Source organism: Monodon monoceros, unplaced genomic scaffold (assembly GCF_005190385.1).
Source record: "Monodon monoceros isolate NGI ecotype Baffin Bay Population unplaced genomic scaffold, NGI_Narwhal_1 Super_Scaffold_21, whole genome shotgun sequence".
NCBI lineage: Eukaryota > Metazoa > Chordata > Mammalia > Artiodactyla > Monodontidae > Monodon > Monodon monoceros.
This window is the reverse complement of record NW_021703778.1, coordinates 126464021-126486765: the sequence shown is the minus strand read 5'-3', so window position 1 is coordinate 126486765 and position 22745 is coordinate 126464021.

Below are 22745 nucleotides of genomic sequence, written 5' to 3'. Positions count from 1 at the left end.
GTTCAGGACATTGGTCCACAAGAGACCTACCAGCTCCAAGTAATATCAAGTGGTGAAAATCTCCCAGAGATCTCCATCTCAATGCCAAGACCCAGCTCCAGTCAACAACCAGCAAGCTACAGTGCTAGACACTCTATGCCAAACAACTAGCAAGACAGGAACACAACCCCACCCATTAGCAGAGAGGCTACCTAAAATCATAATAAGGCCACAGACACCCCAAAACACACCACCAAATGTGGACTTGCCACCGGAAAAACAAGATCCAGCCTCATTCACCAGGACACAGGCACTAGTCCCGTCCACCAGGAAGCCTACACAACCCACTGAACCAACCTTAGCCACTGGGAGCAGACACCAAAAGCAGCAGGAACTACGAACTTGCAGCCTGTGAAAAGGAGACCCCAAACACAGTAAGTTAAGCAAAATGAGAAGACAGAGAAACACACAGCAGATGAAGGAGCAAGGCAAAAACCCACCAGACCAAACAAATGAAGAGGATATAGGCAGTCTACCTGAAAAAGAATTCAGAATAATGATAGTAAGGATGATCCAAAATCTTGGAAATAGAATGGAGAAAATACAAGCAACATTTAACAAGGACCTAGAAGAACTAAAGAGCAAACAAACAATGATGAACAACACAATAAATGAAATTAAAAATTCTCTAGAAGGGATCAACAGCAGAATAAATGAGGCAGAAGAATGGATAAGTGACCTGGAAGATAAAATAGTGGAAATAAGTACTGCAGAGCACAATAAAGAAAAAAGAATGAAAAGAATTGAGGACAGTCTCAGAGACCTCTGGAACAACATTAAGCGCAGCGACATTCAAATTATAGGGTTGCCAGAAGAAGAGAAAAAGAAAGGGACTGAGAAAATACCAGAAGAGATTATAGTTGAAAACTTCCCTAATGTGGGAAAGGAAATAGTTAATCAAGTCTAGGAAGCACAGAGAGTCCCATACAGGATAAATCCAAGGAGAAACATGCCAAGGCACATATTAATCAAACTATCAAAAATTAAATACAAAGAAAAAATATTAAAAGCAGCAAGGGAAAAGGAACAAATAACATACAAGGGAATCCTCATAAGATTAACAGCTGATCTTTCAGCAGAAACTCTGCAAGCCAGAAGGGAGTGGCAGGACATATTTAAAGTGATGAAGGGGAAAAAACTACAACCAAGATTACTCTATCCAGCAAGGATCTCATTCAGATTTGACAGAGAAATTAAAACCTTTACAGATGAGCAAAAGCTGAGAGAATTCAGTACCACCAAACCAGCTTTACAACAAATGCTAAAGGAACTTCTCTAGGCAGGAAACACAAGAGAAGAAAAAGACCTACAATAACAAACCCAAAACAATTAAGAAAATGGTAATAGGAACATACATATCGATAATTACCTTAAATGTAAATGGATTAAATGCTCCAACCAAAAGACATAGACTGCCTGAATGGATACAAAAACAAGACTCATATATATGCTGTCTACAAGAGACCCACTTCAGACCCAGGGACACATACAGACTGAAAGTGAGGTGATGGAAAAAGATATTCCATGCAAATGGAAATCAAAGAAAGCTGGAGTAGCAATTCTCATATCAGACAAAGTAGAGTTTAAAGCAAAGACTATTACAAGAGACAAAGAAGGACACTACATAATGATCAAGGGATCAATCCAAGAAGAAGATATAACAATTGGAAATATTTATGCACCCAACATAGGAACACCTCAATACATAAGGCAAATACTAACAGCCATAAAAGGGGAAATTGACAGTCACACAATCATAGTAGGAGATTTTAACACCCCACTTTCACCAGTGGACAGATCATCCAAAATGTAAACAAATATGGAAACACAAGCTTTAAATAATACATTAGGGGCTTCCCTGGTGGTGCAGTGGTTGAGAGTCTGCCTGCCAATGCAGGGGACACGGGTTCAAGCCCTGGTCTGGGAGGATTCCACATGCCGCGGAGCAACTGGGCCCATGAGCCACAACTACTGAGCCTGTGCGTCTGGAGCCTGTGCTCTGCAACGAGAGGCCGTGACAGTGAGAGGCCCACACACCGCAATGAAGAGTGGCCCCTGCTCGCCACAACTAGAGAAAGCCCTCGCACAGAAACGAAGACCCAACACAGCCAAAAATAAATAAATTAATTAATAAACTCCTACCCCCAACATAAAAAATAATAATAATACATCAAACAAGATGGAATTAATTGATATTTATCGGACATTCCACCCCAAAACAACAGAATATACTTTCTTCTTAAGCACTCATGGAACATTCTCTAGGATAGATCATATCTTGGGTAACAAATCAAGCACTAGTAAATTTAAGAAAATTGCAATCATATCAAGTATCTTTCTGACCACAATGCTATGAGACTAGATATCAATTACAGGAAAAAATCTGTAAGAAATACAAACACATGAAGGCTAAACAATACACTACTTAACAACCAAGAAAGCACTGAAGAAATCAAAGAGGAAATCAAAAAATACCTAGAACCAAATGACAATGAAAACACAATGACCCAATACCAATGGGATGAAGCAAAAGCAGTTCTAAGAGGGAAGTTTATAGCAATACAATCCTACTTAAGAGAGAAAAAAACATCTCAAATAAACAACCTAAACTTACACCTAAAGCAATTAGAGAAAGAAGAACAAAAATACCCCAAAGCTAGCAGAAGGAAAGAAATCATAAAGATCAGATCAGAAATAAATGAAAAAGAAATGAAGGAAACGATAGCAAAGATCAATAAAACTAAAAGCTGGTTCTTTGAGAAGATAAACAAAATTGATAAACCATTAGCCAGACCCATCAAGAAAAAAAGGGAGAAGACTCAAATCAATAGAATTAGAGATGAAAAGGAGAACTAACAACTGACACTGCAGAAATACAAAGGATGATGAGAGGTTACGACAAGAAACTATATGCCAATAAAATGGACTACCTGGAATAAATAGACAAATTCTTAGAAAAGCACAACCTTCTAACACTGAACCAGGAAGAAATAGAAAATATAAACAGACGAATCACAAGCACTGAAATTGCAACTGTGATTAAAAATCTTCCAACACACAAAAGCCCAGGACCAGATGTATTCACAGGCAAACTCTATCAAATATTTAGAGAAGAGCTAAACACATATCCTTCTCAAACTCTTCCAAAATATAGCAGAGGGAGGGACACTCCCCAACTCATTCTATGAGGCCACCATCACCCTGATACCAAAACCAGACAAAGATATCACAAAGAAAGAAAACTACAGGCCAATAACACTAATGAAATAGATGCACAAATCCTACACAAAACACCAGCAAACAGAATCCAACAGCACATTAAAAGGATCATACACCATGATCAAGTGGGGTTTATCCCAGGAATGCAAGGATTCTTCAATATACACAAATCAATCAATGTGATACACCATATTAACAAATTGAAGGAGAAAAACCATATGATCATCTCAATAGATGCAGAGAAAGCTTTCGACAAAATTCAACACCGATTTACGATAAAAACCTCCAGAAAGTAGACATAGAGGGAACTTACCTCAACATAATAAAGGCCATATATGACAAACCCACAGCCAACATTGTCTTCAATGGTGAAAAACTGAAACCATTTCCACTAAGATCAGAGACAAGACAAGGTTGCCCACTCTCACCTCTATTATTCAACATAGTTTTGGAAGTCCTAGCCAAAGCAATCAGAGAAGAAAAAGAAATAAAAGGAATATAAATTGGAAAAGAAGAAGTAAAGCTGTCACTGTTTGCAGATGACATGATACTATACATAGAGAATCCTAAAGATGCTACCAGAAAACTACTAGAGCTAATCAATGAATTTGGTAAAGTAGCAGGATACAAAATTAATGCACAGAAATCTCTTGCATTCCTATAAACTAATGATGAAAAAATCTGAAAGTGAAATTAACAAAACACTCCCATTTACCACTGCAACAAAAAGAATAAAATATCTAGGAATAAACCTATATACGGAGACAAAAGACCTGTAGGAAGAAGACTATAAGACACTGATGAAAGAAATTAAAGATGATACAAATAGATGGAGAGATATACCATGTTCTTGGGTTGGAAGAATCAACATTGTGAAAATGACTCTACTACCCAAAGCAATCTACAGATTGAAAGCAATCCCTATCAAACTACCACTGGCATTTTTCACAGAACTAGAACAAAAAATTTCACAATTTGTATGGAAACACAAAAAATCCCGAATAGCCAAAGCAATCTTGAGAAAGGCAAACAGAGCTGGAGGAATCAGGATCCCTGACTTCAAACTATACTACAAAGCTACAGTAATCAAGATACTATGATACTGGACAAAAACAGAAAGATAGATCAATGGAACAGGATAGAAAGCCCATAGATAAACCCACACACATATGGTCACCTTATCTTTGATAAAGGAGGCAAGAATATACAGTGGAGAATGGACATCCTCTTCAATAAGTGGTGCTGGGAAAACTGGACAGCTACATGTAAAAAATGAAATTAGAACACTCCCAACACCATACACAAAAATAAACTCAAAATGGATTAAAGACCTAAATGTAAGGCCAGACACTATCAAACTCTTAGAGGAAAACATAGGCAGAACACTCTATGACATAAATCACATCACGATCCCTTTTGACCCACCTCCTAGAGAAATGGAAAGAATAATAAAAATAAACAAATGGGACCTAGTGAAACTTAAAAGCTTTTCCACAGCAAAGGAAAGCATAAACAAGATGAAAAGACAACCCTCAGAATGGGAGAAAATATTTGCAAATGAAGCAACTGACAGAGGATTAATCTCCAAAATTTACAAGCAGCTCATGCAGCTCAAAATCAAAACAACAAACAGCCCAGTCCAAAAATGGGCAGAAGACCTAAATAGACATTTCTCCAAAGAAGATATAAATTGCCCACAAACACATGAAAGAATGCTCAACATCACTAATCATTAGAGAAATGCAAATCAAAACTATAGTGAGATATTATCTCACACCAGTCAGAATGGCCATCTTCAAAAAATCTACAAACAATAAATGCTGGAGAGGGTGTGGAGAAAAGGGAACCCTCTTGCACTGTTGGTGGAAATGTAAATTGATACAGCCACTATGGAGAACAGTATGGAGGTTCCTTAAAAAACTAAAAATAGAGCTACCGTACGACCCAGCGATCCCACTACTGGGCATATACCCTGAGAAAACCATAATTCAAAAAGTGTCATGTTCCACAGTGTTCATTTCAGCTCTATTTACAATAGCCAGGACATGGAAGCAACCTAAGTGTTCAATGACAGATGAATGGATAAAGAAGATGTGGCACATATATATAATGGAATATTACTCAGCCATAAAAAGAAATGAAATTGAGTTATTTGTAGTGAGGTGGATCGACCTAGAGTCTGTCATACAGAGTGAAGTAAGTCAGAAAGAGAAAAACAAATACCCTATGCTAACACATATATATGGAATCTTAAAAAAAAAATAAGGTCATGAAGAACCTAGGGGCAAGATGGGAATAAAGATGCAGACCTACTAGAGAATGGACTTGAGGATATGGGGAGGTGGAAGGGTAAGGTGGGACAAAGTGAGAGAGTGGCATGGACATATATATATACACTACCAAATGTAAAATAGATAGCTAGTGGGAAGCAGCTGCATAGCACAGGTAGATCAGCTCGTTGCTTTGTGACCACCTAGAGGGGAGGGATAGGGAGGGTGGGATGGAGAGAGACGCAAGAAGGAAGAGGTATGGGGCTATATGTATATGTACAACTGATTCACTTTTTTATAAAGCAGAAACTAACACATCATTGTAAAGCAATTATACTCCAATAAAGATGTTAAAAAAGAAAAAAAGAAAAGAAGGAACTCAAAGGAGTAGACATTTTGATTGGCATCACATTAAACCTATAAATTAATTTGGACATAGTTATTTTCATATGAAATCTTCCTAACTAGGAATATAAGTTGAGATAAACACCTATTTTTCCAAGTCTTACTTTATATTTTCAATATAATTTGCATTTTTTCTTCATGACATCACTACATAGCTTGTTAAGATTATTCCCAGGCATTATGTATGTCTTATTAGCTATTGCAAACAGGATGTTTTTTTTTTTGGTTCATTTTTGTATAGGTTGCTTCTATTATATAAAGATGTTATTGACTTTTATATATTTTATATTAAGCCATATTTATAAACTTTTATTTGTTTTAATAGCTTATCAGATGATTCCTTTATATTTTCTAGATACATAATAGTATCAGTTTAGAATGATGCCTTTCTTTCTTCTTAGAAAATTCTGTGTGTAGAAAAGTGTTAATATAGCAGGCTTGAGACTGCTATCATTAGACAGGCCTGCTTGCATGGTTGGCCCTTGGCTGGCTTCTGGGAACTTGGACTTTGGGAGGGTTTTCGGCATTCTCTAAGTGATAAGGGTGCTTCAATATTTTTAGACTGTGCAAAAATATAGTTTATGCTGAACACCTGTTTTCCTTCAAAAAGTCTAAGATTTTTGTTATGTGCCAGGTAGAGGCTGCCTATGTGACCAACTCTGATAGAAACTTTGGGCACTACATCCCTAATGAGCATCCCTGGTGGACACCGCTTCATAGGTGTTGTCACAGTTCATTGCTGGAGGAATTAAGCACATCTGTTGTGATCCCACTGGCAAGGACTCTAGGAAGCTTGTGCCTGGTTTTCTCTGCACTTCACCTCATGTGCTTTTTCCCATTGTTGACTGTGTGTTTTAGCCTCTCCCTATATGTGAGTCTTGTGAGTCCTTCTAGAGAATCCTCGAAATTGGTACAATTTGTATCTCTTCTGTATGGTATGTTTTGTTACGCCTAGGTATCAATATAAATGGACCTGCTCTGGATGACTCAGATGGAGAAAGGTTTAGACCCCCTACTGATTTGATTTCCTGCCAGCTCCTCTCCTGTGCCCTACCCTCTGGGGCTCTGGAAAGTAGACTATGGAAATTACTGGTGCCTAGTGTCTTCCTACAACTGCAAATTTTTATCAGTGTCATATCTCTTTAATCTTTAATTTTATTTTGTGCTATTTTCCCAATTAATTAGTAAAATTTGTGTTTCCTACCTCTCCCCCTCCCCCAAAGAATCAGCTTTTGGTTTACTTATATTTTTTCTCATTCTTTCATTTATTTGTCTTTATCATTTTAAATCCCATTTTGCTTAGGAACTGTGTTCTTTTTCTTAAATTGTAAATGATGTAATCTCTTTCTCCTTTTCCATATTAAAAATACTTGTTGCTGTAGCTTTCCCTCTAAAATACAGGATCCTATACCTTTTTTTACATTAATCGGTTTGTTTTAATTATTTACTAAAACAATTTTAGTTATTTCATTTAAGAGTTTCCCTCCCTGTTCCCATGGTTGCTTGATAGTCTGAAAACTTAAAAGAAGTCATATTTTCAGTAATGTAACAGACTAGACTATTTAGACTAATCCTCCAGATGAAAGCAACTAAAAAATGTTGTGCAAAGATTTCAAAAGTCTGAAAAGCATAAAAAAGATAGTAAGGATTTTTCAGGCCAAAATCCAAATGAAAATGGAAATCTGTAGGGAAAAGTAGAACACTGGCATTGCTTTTGCCTCTGAAGACATATGCCAACTAAGGAAACTTGGTTGATATGTTTTAAGTCCTCTGAGGGCACATGAGTTTGGAAATTAAAGGTTTAGTTGTGGCAAAGGTGGAGAATTTAAGAGGAAACCTTCCCACATAAGGCTAGTATCCCAAAGGGTTATTTCCTCAGGTTAGGAATGAACCAAAAGTGGGCTTCCCTGGTGGCACAGTGGTTAAGAATCCACCTGCCAATGCAGGGGACACAAGTTCAAGCCCTAGTCCAGGAAGATGCCACACGCTGTGGAGGAACTAAGCCCGTGCGCCACAACTACTGAGCCTGTGCCCTAGAGCCCACATACCACAACTACTGAAGCCCGCACGCCTAGAGCCCGTGCTCTGCAACAAGAGAAGCCACCACAATGAGAAGCCTGTGCACCACAACGAAGAGTAGCCCCCGCTCACCGCAACTAGAGAAAGCCCACGCGCAGCAACAAAGACCCAACACAGCAAAAAGCAAATAAATAATAAGTTTATTAAAAAAAAGAATTAACCAGAAGTAAACCTGCATATACTTTGCCATCCTATATGAGTCTGAGATGACTCTCAACTCTTTGGAGTCAAGTCTGTTGATGTAAGGAATAAAAATTGTTCATGAAGAATATAGTGATCCTCTTGGCCTGAACCAAGATGGCGGAGTAGAAGGACGTGCTCTCACTCCCTCCTGTGAGAACACCAGAATCATAACTAGCTGCTGGACAATCACTGACAGGAAGACACTGGAACTCACCAAAAAAGATACCCCACATCCAAAGACAAAGGAGAAGCCACAATGAGATGATAGGAGGGGCACAATCACAATAAAATCAAATCCCATAACTGCTGGGTTGGTGACTCACACTCTGGAGAACACTTATACCACAGAAGTCCACCCACTGGAGGGAATGTTCTGAGCCCCATGTCAGGCTTCCCAACCTGGGGGTCCGGCAACAGGAGGGGAGGAATTCCTAGAGGATCAGACTTTGAAAGCTAGTGGGATTTGATTGCAGGACTTTGACAGGACTGGGGGAAACAGAGACTCCACTCTTGGAGGCACACACAAAGTAGTGTGCGCGGACTTGAGGATATGGGGAGGAGGAAGGGTAAGCTGTGACAAAGTGAGAGAGAGGCATGGACATATATACACTACCAAATGTAAGGTAGATAGCTAGTGGGAAGCAGCCACATAACACAGGGAGATCAGGTTGGTGCTTTGTGACCGCCTGGAGGGGTAGGATAGGGAGGGTGGGAGGGAGGGAGACGCAAGAGGGAAGAAATATGGGAACATATGTATATGTATAACTGATTCACTTTGTTGTAAAGCAGAAACTAACACACCATTGTAAAGCAATTATACTCCAATAAAGATGTAAAAAAAAAAAAAAAAAAGTAAAAAAACTGAACTCCACTAAAAAAAAAAAAAAAAGTAGTGTGCACACCAGGACCCAGGGGAAGGAGCAGTGACCCCATAGGAGACTGAACCAGACCTACCTGCTAGTGTTGGAGGGTCTCCAGCAGAGGTGAGGGGTGGCTGTGGCTCACCATGGGGACAAAGACACTGGCAGCAGAAGTTCTGGGATGTACTCCTTGGCGTGAGCCCTCCCAGAGTCTGCATTATCCCCACCAAAGAGCCCAGGTAGATTCCACTGTTGGGTTGCCTCAGGCCAAACAAACAACAGGGAGGGAACCCAGCCCCACCCATTAGCAGACAAGCAGATTAAAGTTTTACTGAGCTCTGCCCACCAGAGCAACAGTCAGCTCTACCCACCACCAGTCCCTCCCATCAGGAAACTTGCACAAGCCTCTTAGATAGCCTCATCCACCAGAGGGCAGACAGCAGAAGCAAGAAGAACTGCAATCCTGCAGGCTGTGAAACAAAAACCACTTTCACAGAAAGATAGACAAGGTGAAAAGGCAGAGGGCTCTGTACCAGATGAAGGAACAAGATAAAACTCCAGAAAAACAACTGAACGAAGTGGAGATAGGCAACCTTCCAGAAAAAGAATTCAGAATAATGATAGTGAAGATGATCCAGGACCCTGGAAAAAGAATGGAGGCAAATATTGAGAAGATGCAAGAAATGTTTAACAAAGATCTAGAAGAATTTAAGAACAAACAAACAGAGATGAACAATACAATAATTGAAATGAAAACTACACTAGAAGGAATCAATAGCAGAATAACTGAGGCAGAAGAACGGATAAGTGACCTGGAAGACAAAATTGTGGAATTCACTGCTGCGGAACAGAATAAAGAAAAAAGAATGAAAAGAAATGAAGACAGCCAAAGAGGCCTCTGGGACAACACTAAACGCAACAACATTCGCATTATAGGGGTCCCAGGGGAGAAGAGAGAGAGAAAGGACCTGAGAAAATATTTGAAGAGATTATAGTTGAAAACTTCCCTAACATGGGAAAGGAAATAGCCACCCAAGTCCAGGAAGCGCAGCAAGTCCCATACAGGATAAACCCAAGGAGAAACACGATGCAACACATAGGAGTCAAATTGGCAAAAATTAAAGACAAAGAAAAATTATTGAAAGCAGCAAGGGAAAAATGACAAATAACATACAAGGGAACTTCCATAAGGCTAACAGCTGATTTCTCAGCAGAAATTCAACAAGTCAGAAGGGAGTGGCGTGATATACTTAAAGTGATGAAAGGGAAGAACCTACAACCAAGATTACTCTACCTGGCAAGGATTTCATTCAGATTTGATGGAGAAATCAAAAGCTTTACAGGCAAGCAAAAGCTAAGAGAATTCAGCACCACCAAACCAGCTCTACAACAAATGCTAAAGGAACTTCTCTAAGTGGGAAACACAAGAGAAGAAAGGACCTACAAAAACAAACCCAAAACAATTAAGAAAATGGTCATAGGAACATACATACTGATAATTACCTTAAACTTGAATGGATTAAATGCTCCAACCAAAAGACACAGGCTTGCTGAATGGATACAAAAACAAGACCCATCTATATGCTGTCTACAAGAGACCCACTTCAGACCTAGGGACACATACAGACTGAAAGTGAAGGGACGGAAAAAGATATTCCATGCAAATGGAAATCAAAAGAAAGCTGGAGTAGCGATACTCATATCAGATAAAATAGGCTTTAAAATAAATAGTGTTACAAGAGACAAGGAAGGACACTACATAATGATCCAGGGATCAATCCAAGAAGAAGAAATAACAATTATAAATATACATGCACCAAACATAGGAGCACCTCAATACATAAGGCTGAAGCAGAAGAATGGATAAGTGACCTGGAAGACACTTCTGCTAACAGCTATGAAAGAGGAAATCAACAGTAACACAATAATCGTGGGGGACTTTAACACCTGACTTACACCAATGGACAGATCATCCAAAATGAAAATAAATAAGAAAACAGAAGCTTTAAATGACACAACAGACCAGATAGATTTAATTGATATGTATAGGACATTCCATCCAAAAACAGCAGATTACACTTTTTTCTCAAGTGCACACAGAACATTCTCCAGGATAGATCACATCTTGGGTCGCAAATCAAGCCTCAGTAAATTTAAGAAAATTGAAATCATATCAAGCATCTTTTCTGACCACAACACTATGAGATTAGAAATCAATTACAGGGAAAAAAACGTAAAAACCACAAACACATGGAGGCTAAACAATACGTTACTAAATAACCAATAGATCACTGAAGAAATCAACGAGGAAATCAAAAAATACCTAGAGACAAATGACAATGAAAACACGACGATCCAAAACCTATGGGATGCAGCAAAAGCAGTTCTAAGAGGAAAGTTTATAGCTATACAAGCCTACCTCAAGAAACAAGAAAAATCTCAAACAATCTAATCTTACACCTAAAGGAACTAGAGAAAGAAAAACAAACAAAACCCAAAGTTAGCAGAAGGAAAGAAATCATAAGTATCAGAGCAGAAATAAATAAAATAGAAACAAAGAAAACAATAGCAAAGATCCATAACTTAAAAGCTGGTTCTTTGAGAAGATAAACAAAATTGATAAACCATTAGCCAGACTCATCAAGAAAAAGAGGGAGAGGACTCAAATCAATACAATTAGAAATGAAAAAGGAGAACTTACAACAGACACTGCAGAAATACAAAGCATCCTAAGAGACGACTACAAGCAACTCTATGCCAAAAAAATGGACAATCTGGAAGAAATGGACAAATCCTTAGAAAGGTAAAAGCTTCCAAATCTGAACCAGGAAGAAATAGAAAATATGAACAGAACAATCATAAGTAATGAAATTGAGACTGTGATTAAAAATGTTCCAACAAACAAAAGTCCAGGACCAGATGGCTTCACAGATGAATTCTATCAAACATTTAGAGAAGAGCTAACACCCATCCTTCTCAAACTCTTCCAAAAAATTTCAGAGGAAGGAACACTCCCAAACTCATGTTATGAGGCCACCATCACCCTGATACCATAACCAGACAAAGGTACTACAAAAAAAGAAAATTACAGACCAATATCACTGATGAATATAGATGCAAGAATCCTCAATAAAATACTAGCAAACAGAATCCAACAACACATTAAAAGGATCATACACCATGATCAAGTGGGATTTATCCCAGGGATGCAAGGATTCTTCAATATACTCAAATCAATCAATGTGATACACCATATTAACAAACTGAAGAATAAAAACCATATGATCATCTCAATAGATGCAGAAAAAGCTTTTGACAAAATTCAACACCCATTTATGATAAAAACTCTCCAGAATGTGGGCACAGAGGGAACCTATCTCAACATAATAAAGGCCATATATGACAAACCCACAGCAAACATCATTCTCAATGGTGAGAAACTGAAAGCATTTCCTCTAAGATCAGGAATAAGACAAGGATGTCCACTCTCACCTCTATTATTCAACATAGTTTTGGAAGTCCTTGCCACAGCAATCAGAGAAGAAAAAGAAACAAAAGGAATATAAATTGGAAAAGAAGAAGTAAAACTGTCACTGTTTGCAGATGACATTATACTATACATAGAGAATCCTAAAGATGCCATCAGAAAATAACTAGAGCTAATCAATGAATTAGGTAGAGATGCAGGACACAAAATTAATGCACAGAAATCTCTTGCATTCCTATACACTAATTATGAAAAATCTGAAAGAGAAATTAAGGAAACACTCCCATTTACCATTGCAACAAAAAGAATAAAATACCTAGGAATAAACCTACCTAGGGAGACAAAAGACCTGTATGCAGAAAACTATAAGACACTGATGAAAGAAATCAAAGGTGATACCAACAGATGGAGAGATATACCATGCTCTTGGATTGGAAGAATCAATATTGTGAAAATGACCATACTACCCAAAGCAATCTACAGAGTCAATGCAATCCCTACCAAATTACCAATGGCATTTCTTATGGAACTAGAACAAAAAATCTTAAAATTTGTATGGAGACACAAAAGACCGCGAATAGCCAAAGCAGTCTTGAGGGAAAAGAACGGAGCTGGAGGAGTCAGACTCCCTGATTTCAGACTATACTACAAAGCTACAGTAAGCAAGACAATATGGCACTGGCACAAAAACAGAAACATAGATCAATGGAACAAGATAGAAAGCCCAGAGATAAACCCACGCACCTATGGTCAATTAGTCTATGACAAAGGAGGCTAGGATATACAATGGAGAAAAGACAGTCTCTTCAATAAGTGGTGCTGGAAAAACTGGACAGCTACATGTAAAAGAATGAAATTCGAACACTCCCTAGCACCATACACAAAAGTAAACTCAAAATGGATCAGAGACCAAAATATATGACCAGACACTATAAAACTCTTAGAGGAAAACATAGGAAGAACACTCTTTGACATAAATCACAGCAAGATCTTTTTTGATCCACCTCCTAGAGTAATGGAAATAAAAACAAAAATAAACAACTGGGACCTAGAGAAACTTAAAAGCTTTTGCACAGCAAAGGAAACCATAAACAAGATGAAAAGACAACCCTCAGAATGGGAGAAAATATTTGCAAACGAATCAATGGGCAAAGGATTAATCTCCAAAATATATAAACAGCTCATGCAGCTCAATATTAAAGAAATAAACAACCCAATCCAAAAATGCGCATAAGACCTAAATAGACATTTCCCCAAAGAAGATATACAGATGGCCAAGAGGCACATGAAAAGCTGCTCAACATCAATAATTATTAGAGAAATGCAAATCAAAACTATGATGAGGTATCACTTCACACCAGTTAGAATGGGCATCTTCAGAAAATCTACAAACAACAAATGCTGGAGAGGATGTGGAGAAAAGGGAACCCTCTTGCACTGTTGGTGGGAATGTAAACTGATACAGCCACTATGAAGAACAGTATGGAGGTCCCTTAAAAAACTAAAAATAGAATTACCATAGGAGCCAGCAATCCCACTCTTGGGCATATACCCAGAGTAAACCGTAATTCAAAAAGACACATGCACCCCAGTGTTCATTGCAGCACTATTTACAGTAGCCAGGTCATGGAAGCAACCTAGATGCCCATCGACAGACAAGTGGATAAAGAAGATGTGGTACATATATACAATGGAATATTACTCAGCCAGAAAAAGGAATGAAATTGGGTCATTTGTAGAGATGTGGATGCATGTAGAGAGACTGTCATACAGAGTGAAGTAAGTCAGAAAGAGAAAAGCAGATATCGTATATTAACGCATGTATGTTGAACGTAGAAAAATGGTACACATGAACTGGTTTGCAGGGCCCAAGTTGAGACACAGATGTAGAGAACAAACGAATGGACACCAAGCGGGGAAAGCCCTGGGGTGGTGGGGGTGGTGTGATGAATTGGGCAATTGGGACTGACATGTATACACTCATGTGTATAAAACTGATGTCTAATAAGAACCTGCTGTATAAAAAAATAAATAAAATGAAATTCAAAAATTCAAGAAAAAAAGGAAGTAAACCTGCTGTCACTCTCTAATCCTCATCCCCAAGAGACACATGAAAAATAAAGTCCTTTGATGTTGATCTGTGCAGAGGGAGTAAAGAAAAGAAAAACTCTGTCTCCGGGTAGTTATAACCACATGCTGGCAGAAATTGTGAGTTTGTAACCGCAATTCACCTTTCGTGGTTGGTCCAAAAAATCTTTATGCCGTGAATTGGTTTAAAGTTGTCCTGGACTGACTCTAAGTGCCCGGCAAATACAAAACCTCTCTGGAGGAAGGGACCATCATCTTAGGCATCAGAGAATCTCAGAAATATGAGCAGTTAGCATACTGTCAAGCTCATCAGGAGATGAGACACCAGAAGCCAGATTCAGCAGAAGAACACCTACAGTGGCTTCAGGTATCCTTCGTTATCTAAATTCTTATTGTGAATTCCAGAAAACAAATAGATTGGATTTCATAGAATTCCTTCTCTGTACAAAATTTTGCCACATACTGCCTAAATTTAAGAACCTAGTAGATTCGGATGACGAGATGGCATAAATCAATAAGCAAATGGCAGACAACCTTTTATAAATGGGAAAAAGACTTTAACAGAGCCTTCACAGACAGGGATATCCAGAGGCCAATAAACACATGAAAAAGTGTATACAGGAATACGCAAATTAACACCACAACATGATACCACTATACAGTCCCAGAACGGCTAAACTGAACTAGAAAGACAGTATGTAAAGTATTGATTAGCATGTGGATTGACTAGAAGTTTCACACACTGCCATGGAAGTATAAATTAATACACTCCATTTTGGAAGACTGCTTGCAGTATGTACCAAAGACAAAACTTATGACCTAGCAATTACATTCCCAGTTATTTCCTTAAGAGAAATGCATGCTTACGTTCCTAAAATATGTGTACAAGAATGTATATTACTATCTGTAATAGCCCCAGTTAGAAATAACTCAAATGTCTATCTACAATGGAATGGATTAACCTATTGTGATAAATTCATACTGTGGAAGACTACACACTACAACGCTGAGAGTAAACAAAATATAGCTATCTGAACAACATGGATGAATTTCATAAGCATAACGCTGAATGAAAAAAAAGCCAAGTACATACTGTGTGATTTATTTTTCCTATTTCAATAAAGTTCAAAAGTAGACAAAATTAATACATGATATTAGTACCTGTTGTGGGTGAGGATGGTAGCTAAAATGGGTTCTTTAGAGGCCTGAGATTCTGGTGGTATTCTGTTTTTTGATCTGGGTGCTGGTTACTTAGTGTGTTTAATTTGTCTACTTATAGTTTCTATACTTTTCTGTATGTATATTATAATTTAATAAAAAGTAAATTGGGAGATATACCAAATTGATCAATAGATCAAGTGCAATCCCAGTAAAACTCCCGGCAGGTTTTTTGTTTGCTTTTGGTGTAAATTGGCAAGCTTATTTTAAATTTTATACAGAAACACAAATAACTAAGATTAGCAGGGTCCACTTGAAAAAGAATTAAGTAGAAGAATTAGTGTACCAGGTACTGTAAAATTACAGTAACTAAGACAACAAGCCAATGGAATAGTATAGAGAGACTACAAAAAGACACAAATTTGGAAACCTGACAGAGATAATATTTAATACCAATGAGGAAAGGATGAATTTTTCGATTAAAAGTTCAACTGGAGACAACTGGTTATTTATATGGTAAAAAAATATAAAATTGAATATCTACATCACACCATACACAAAGTAAATTATAGGTGGATTGACACCCAAGAGTGAAGGTAAAACTATAAAGCTTTTATAAAATAATGTGGAAAAATATTTCATGATTCCATGTTAGGAAAAAAATTTTCAATCAGGACATAAAAAACTTAACCATAAAAGAAAACCTTAATAAATTAGATTCCAATACATAAAAGCTTCTGTTCATTAAAAGTCACCATAGAGAGACTGAAAAGACAGATTACAGAATGGGAAAATATTTTTGCAACACATATAACTAACAAAGTAACAGTAGATAGGACATCTACAGATCAATAAGAAAAAAAAAGACATTATATGATAAACCTAGGCAAAAGACTTGAACAAAAGTTTTATAAAAAGAACTTCCAAGCCAATTAATCTATGAAAAGGTGTACAACATCATTAATAAAAAGGAAAACACATTAAAACCTCAATGAGAAAGCAGCTGCATAGCACAGGGAGATCAGCTCGGTGCTTTGTGATCACCTAGAGGGGTGGGATACGGAGGGTGGGAGGGGAGGGAGGGAGACACAAGAGGGAAGAGATATGGGAACATATGTATATGTATAACTGATTCACTTTGTTATAAAGCAGAAACTAACACACCACTGTAAAGCAATTATACTCCAATAAAGATGTAAAACCTCAGTGAGATACCATTAAAAGTTACCAGAATGGCTAAGTCCAGAGACAAGTGGAGCAATGCTACCAAACAATGCTGGTGGTATTGTAAATTGGAAAACATTTTTTTTTTTTTTTTTTGCGGTACGCGGGCCTCTCGCTGTTGTGGCTTCTCCCGTTGCGGAGCACAGGCTCCAGACGCGCAGGCTCAGCAGCCATGGCTCACGGGCCCAGCCGCTCCGCGGCATGTGGGATCTTCCCGGACCGGGGCACGAACCCGTGTCCCCTGCATCGGCAGGCGGACTGTCAACCACTGTGCCACCAGGGAAGCCCGGAAAACAATTTTTTTATAATATAATAAAGTAGAAGAGGCACATACCCTACAATCCCAAAATTCCCCTCCTAGATATTAGACATACTCTTTTACCCGTCTGACATAATACATGATAAAATAGCCAAAGCAGCATTGTTTGTAATAAACAAATCGGGAAACAACCTAAATGTTCATTGGCAGCATATGATATATTCATACAATAGAATATTATTCGGCAATGATATCATATGAACTGCAGCCACACAGACAGTGAGGTGAATCTCAAACCTAATACGTAGTGGATGCTGCCCACATCCCTTTTTCCAGGCCAGGGCGCCCACTCCTCAGCCGCTATGAGTATTGGCTGCTAATGGTTCACAGGTTGCCCCTGCTCTGGAAAATTGCCCGACCTGAAGGCCACCCCCAGTACACCCAGGCCAAAGGTTGATTATGACAAGCGGTACCAACACAGTGGTGCTTTCCAGGCTCCAGGGTCCCTTGGGGATCAGGCTGAAGCTGAGACCTCATCCTTGCTTAGCTCTTGTCCCTGCCCTGTCCCTGTGTCCTTTACCACCTTTTTCCTGAGGTCACGAGCTCCACAAATCACACACACCTGAATCCCTGTCTCTCCTCTGCATGGGAGGAATCTGATCTGAGACAGCGCTAAGCTAGGGAGAAAGACACAAAAGAGTACATGTGTTATCCCAACATCAGGATAGTGTTCACCTCTGGTTCTGTTTCTTGACCTGCATGGCGTTTTCTTGAATGTTCACTTTATAACTATTATTTAAACAGTATATGCACGTTTTATGCACCATTTAATATGATACAAAAAAGTTAACATTTCCAAGTAATTGGAGAGTTTTTTTGGTTTCCACTTAAATAAAAATGTGTTTCCTAACCAGAGAAGATGAAATGTTCGATTTCTGCCTTCTTACATTTGTTGAGATTTCCCTTGTAGCCTAGTATAACATCAAGGCTTATAACTGTTTCATGTATCGTATTTATCAACAAAGTATGCTATGGATTTGTGTATAATTTGTATAGCCATTAATTTAATAGTCATGATTGCATTAGTTATCTATGACTGCAGAAAAAATTACCCCCAAATTTAGTGACTTAAATCAACATTTCTCTCACGGTTTCTGGGTGATTTTGAGCGCCGCTTAGCTGGGTCCTCTGGGTCTCTCTCAAGGTTGCAGCAGAGGCGTTGGCGGGGGCTGCAGCCATCTCAAGGCTGGATTCGGAAGTTTCCACTTCCAAGAAGGTTCATGCGGCTGTAGGAGGATTCAGTTCCTCATGGGTTGTTGCACTGAGGCCTCCAGCTCTGGACAGGCTGTTGGCTAGGGATCTCCCTCAGTGTTTTGCCCATGTGAGCCTCTCACAGCATGGCAGCTGGTTTCCATCAGAGCAAGCACGTGAGGCAAAAGCCACAGTCTTTTCTGTTACCAAAGATGGAGTGTAACGTCCCAGATGTTTTTTGCTGTATTCCACTCCTTAGGAGCAAGTCTCTAGGTCCAGCTCACACTGGAGGGGAAGAGATTTCACAAAGGCATGAACCCCAGGAGACAGGAATCACTGGCAGCTCTGTTAGACGCTGCCTGTTACAATGATATAACTCACCAGCTGACTTCTCCTTTGCTGCTTTGGCGAATCGCTATTATCAAATAAATAAAATCCTGACTGATACTCATCCTGGCTCGCAGTATACAGAGTTTGCATGCATAAAGCAGCTGATCACAAATGAACAGCTAACAGACAGAGGATCCGTCCTTGTCACCAGTAAAGCCTCCTGGCATCCCCAGGAAAAATAAGATGGAATCCAGGTGATAAGGTCTAACCTCTTCTTTTGTGCTTAGTCTAGTTTCGCCGGCCTATAAGGGACCATATGCAGAGGTCTTGCACCTAACACGTTGGATTAGTTACCAGCACAAAACCCATGCACCTGAATGCTCTGCTGTCTCGCTGGGCAGTGCAGAAGCGCTACACACGACACAATTCAAGATGGCAGTGGCGGGCCGTGTGCAGAGACGCTGCCCGAGGCACTGCGGTCTGGAGCCTAAGAAGCACACCTGCCTAAGCCCCTGGAGAACTCGCCCCCTCCCCCTCTGTGAAGAGGCGGATAAAGAAGCTCCGCCCACAGCCTATCCAGGAGAGCACCTGCTCTAGAATGGGAGCTCGCACCTCTCAGTTCTTTCATCAAAGAATAAAGCTTTCCTGTGCTTCTGAACCAAGTTTGGTCTCGTTCTATTGGCTCCAGTGATATGGGTCAGGAGGACCCTTGTTGGGGTCTGACTCAAAAGGGTGGTAACAGTATGATTTTGAGTATGGGGTTCATGTTTGAAACACTGTCCTTTTTCTCTGCCCGCACATACATAAGGACTGTATCTTTTGCAGTCGTCCAAGCCTCTTGTTGAGCGTGGGTTTGAGCTACTCTGGAGGACCACAGTATGCCTTTCTGCAGGTGTTTCTAAGGCCCCCCCCAAAGTGAATTACAGGACTATGTCATAGTCTATGCTTAAAAACAGACCATGCTAAATATACTCTGCCTATTGAATAAAAATCCATCTAAGTTTTGAATGAAGTGATAACAGAAATAGAAATGTATTTAAACAGATGTCTTTTTATCATTTGATCTATTTTTCATTGCTGGTGGGCATGAAAATCATCCATGACTAGTGATTTTTCGATTTCTCCTGTTTCTAGTGTCTTTTCCTTTGTACTTTTGACATGTTGTTTGGTAAAAATGAGTCAAGGCTGTAAGGTATTCACTACTGATTGTATCTTACAGCCACAGATGAACTTTTTAACCATTTAACCAATTAAAACTTACCCCAAATTCTACTTTGCCTGATATTACTATTTGTTTCCACTTGAAGGATAGCTCTTTGGTCCCATTTTAGTTTGGGGGGGAGGTCATTTTATTTTGGATGTGTCAATCATAACGAGTAAATCATTGCACTTTGTCTTTTTAACATAATTGTGAACTCTGAGTGATTTTTAAATTTGGGGGAATTAAAGAAGTCTTCCCAATTCACAATGAATTGTGCTGTGTGGCACTTACTGTTTCCATATCCTATTTGTACCAATAAGAAATTGATGTCAGCAAACTATCAACTTCATTGTTTGTCCAGGTGTCTATATAATGCACTACTAGGCTAATCTTGAATGTCAATTATCTTTGATTTAGGGCTTTGCTTTTAGATCTTTGCCCCATACTGCAGCACTTGGTAACATTTGCCCTAAATTGTATTATTTTTATATTCTAATTTATCCTGGGTTTCTGATTGGTTTGTAAGAGGTTTCTATGAATTAAGAATCATTATAGGGCTTCCCTGGTGGCGCAGTGGTTGAGAGTCCGTGCAGGGGACACGGGTTCGTGCCCCGGTCTGGGAGGATCCCACATTCCGCGGAGCGGCTGGTCCCGTGAGCCATGGCCACTGAGCCTGAGCGTCCGGAGCCTTATTCTCACTGGTGTCAGGATTTAAGTAGCAAAAAGTAAAAAACAAAAAAAAACCAAGTTTATTTCTTCTTCTCTTTGTATTTGATATCATTTACTCTGTAACCAGAGCATGGATGGATTCATTGCAAATATTTTTGAGACTGGACTGACTCCTGAGTACATGCAGTTTTTTTTTTCAATTGTCTGGCAGACTGAAATTTTTACCCTTCTGATACCAGGTGAGACCTGCTGATTTGTTTCAACAAGTTAGGCAATTGTGGAGAGGCAGGGAAAGCAAGCCCTAATTACATACCACTCCTCACCTGTAGGCTTGGCTTTCCTCCACCTGAAGGCCATACTGGGAATACCTAGACCGGCAATCCCAGCCTCACTCCTGAGAGGAATTACAAGAGAAGTCGCCAAACTCTCTTTGCCAGTAAGACAAAGTTGTCTTTACAATTTTTAAATGCCTAATAAACTTTTCATACTGTTAATTTTGTTAATTATGAATTTCTAGTCCTGGATAAAACTGAAACATGTTAATTTCCACAATGTCTATAACAGTAGGAAAAATATGGAGCAAAAATATTTTCTCCTGCATTTTATTATTTTCGCCTTTGGGTAACCTAAGAAAAATGTCCTTATATGCTGAAGTAAGAACATTCCTCTCAGATACAGCAGAATCTCTGACCAAGTTATAGCAGCCTCTTATCGAGTATACTTATGTTTTGGGGAAATCATGGGAGAGAGAACCTTTTAATCAATATATATTTATAATCTATTTTTGCCCTTCCACAGTTCATGCCATTATGGGAAAAGACAAAAAAAAAATAGGTGAATATCTAGTCCTCAAATATTTTGAAGCCTGGAAAAGAAGAAACATAAAATATATTTCCAAAAATTTATAAAAAGGTCAAATTACAAGAGTTTAAAAATAACTTTACATATTTTAATGGAGATTTCTTTTCTATTCTGTATCGAGCTAAAATTATATAATTAGTCCCCTAATGAAAGCTCACCTTTAGACATAATCTCTGGTAATGTTATTCTGTGATGAATGCCCTTTAGTTGGCTTTCTTTCACAACAGAACAGCTGTCAGGCTTAGGCCCAATAAGCATCTGGATGAGGATGGAGAAACAGCATGTCTGGGGGAGCATCTTTCCCTACATGGGCCAAAGGTTCCTCACTGCCATTAGTACTATGAGCATGTGAAACAATGATCCATGGTGGCTGCCTGTATGGAAATATTGTTAACTGCCTTGAGAACATTACAGATAAAATGCTTTGGGGAGTTAGGTGTCAGTGATTACCTGCAACTGAAAAGATCTGAGAATCAGAGTTCAGAGAAACATGATGAATGGAGTCTTTTGCATATTTTTTGGTCTTTTGTCTGGTATTTTCTTTTTTCTTTTTCTTTTTTGGTGGAGCAGCAGATCCATCATCCTAGTGGTTTTATTTGTGGGATCCCTTCTCTCCCCTAAAGCTTCAGGAGTACCTAGCCCAGTCAGCCTTTGATAGACTTCTGGAACTAAATTAACAGTCCTAATCATTGGCCCTTTAATAACGTGGCTGAGTAGTATATAATTAAAATCCATAGATGACCCAGAAACTTCATTAGAGTCATAACTGCAATCTTCTGTCCAGGTATACTGGGAATGTCAGGAAAAAAAGAAAAAGAAAAAGAGACTTTTTTCAGAATTTTTCCCTTGCCTCACTTGTTCCTGAGTATATTGAAAGAAGAATAAAGGCACAACTGAGTCATAAGTTGGAATCCTCGCCATCAGCTCTACCTACTAAAAAGCTGTGCAACTTACCTCTCCCTGGCCCTGCTTGAATTCAGCTCCTTCTCACCTCTTTCCCTCCCTGGCAGCAGGGCACTCCTGGGCCTGCATATTTGGCATTTTTGTGCCTCCTCCCAGTAGAAAGATCATCAAAGGGGGCCCTTTCTTCTGAGCCGATGAACTCCACTTCCAGGCAAGCAGCCAGGCAAGTGAGTCCCACTCTCTTCCTTAACCAGCACCC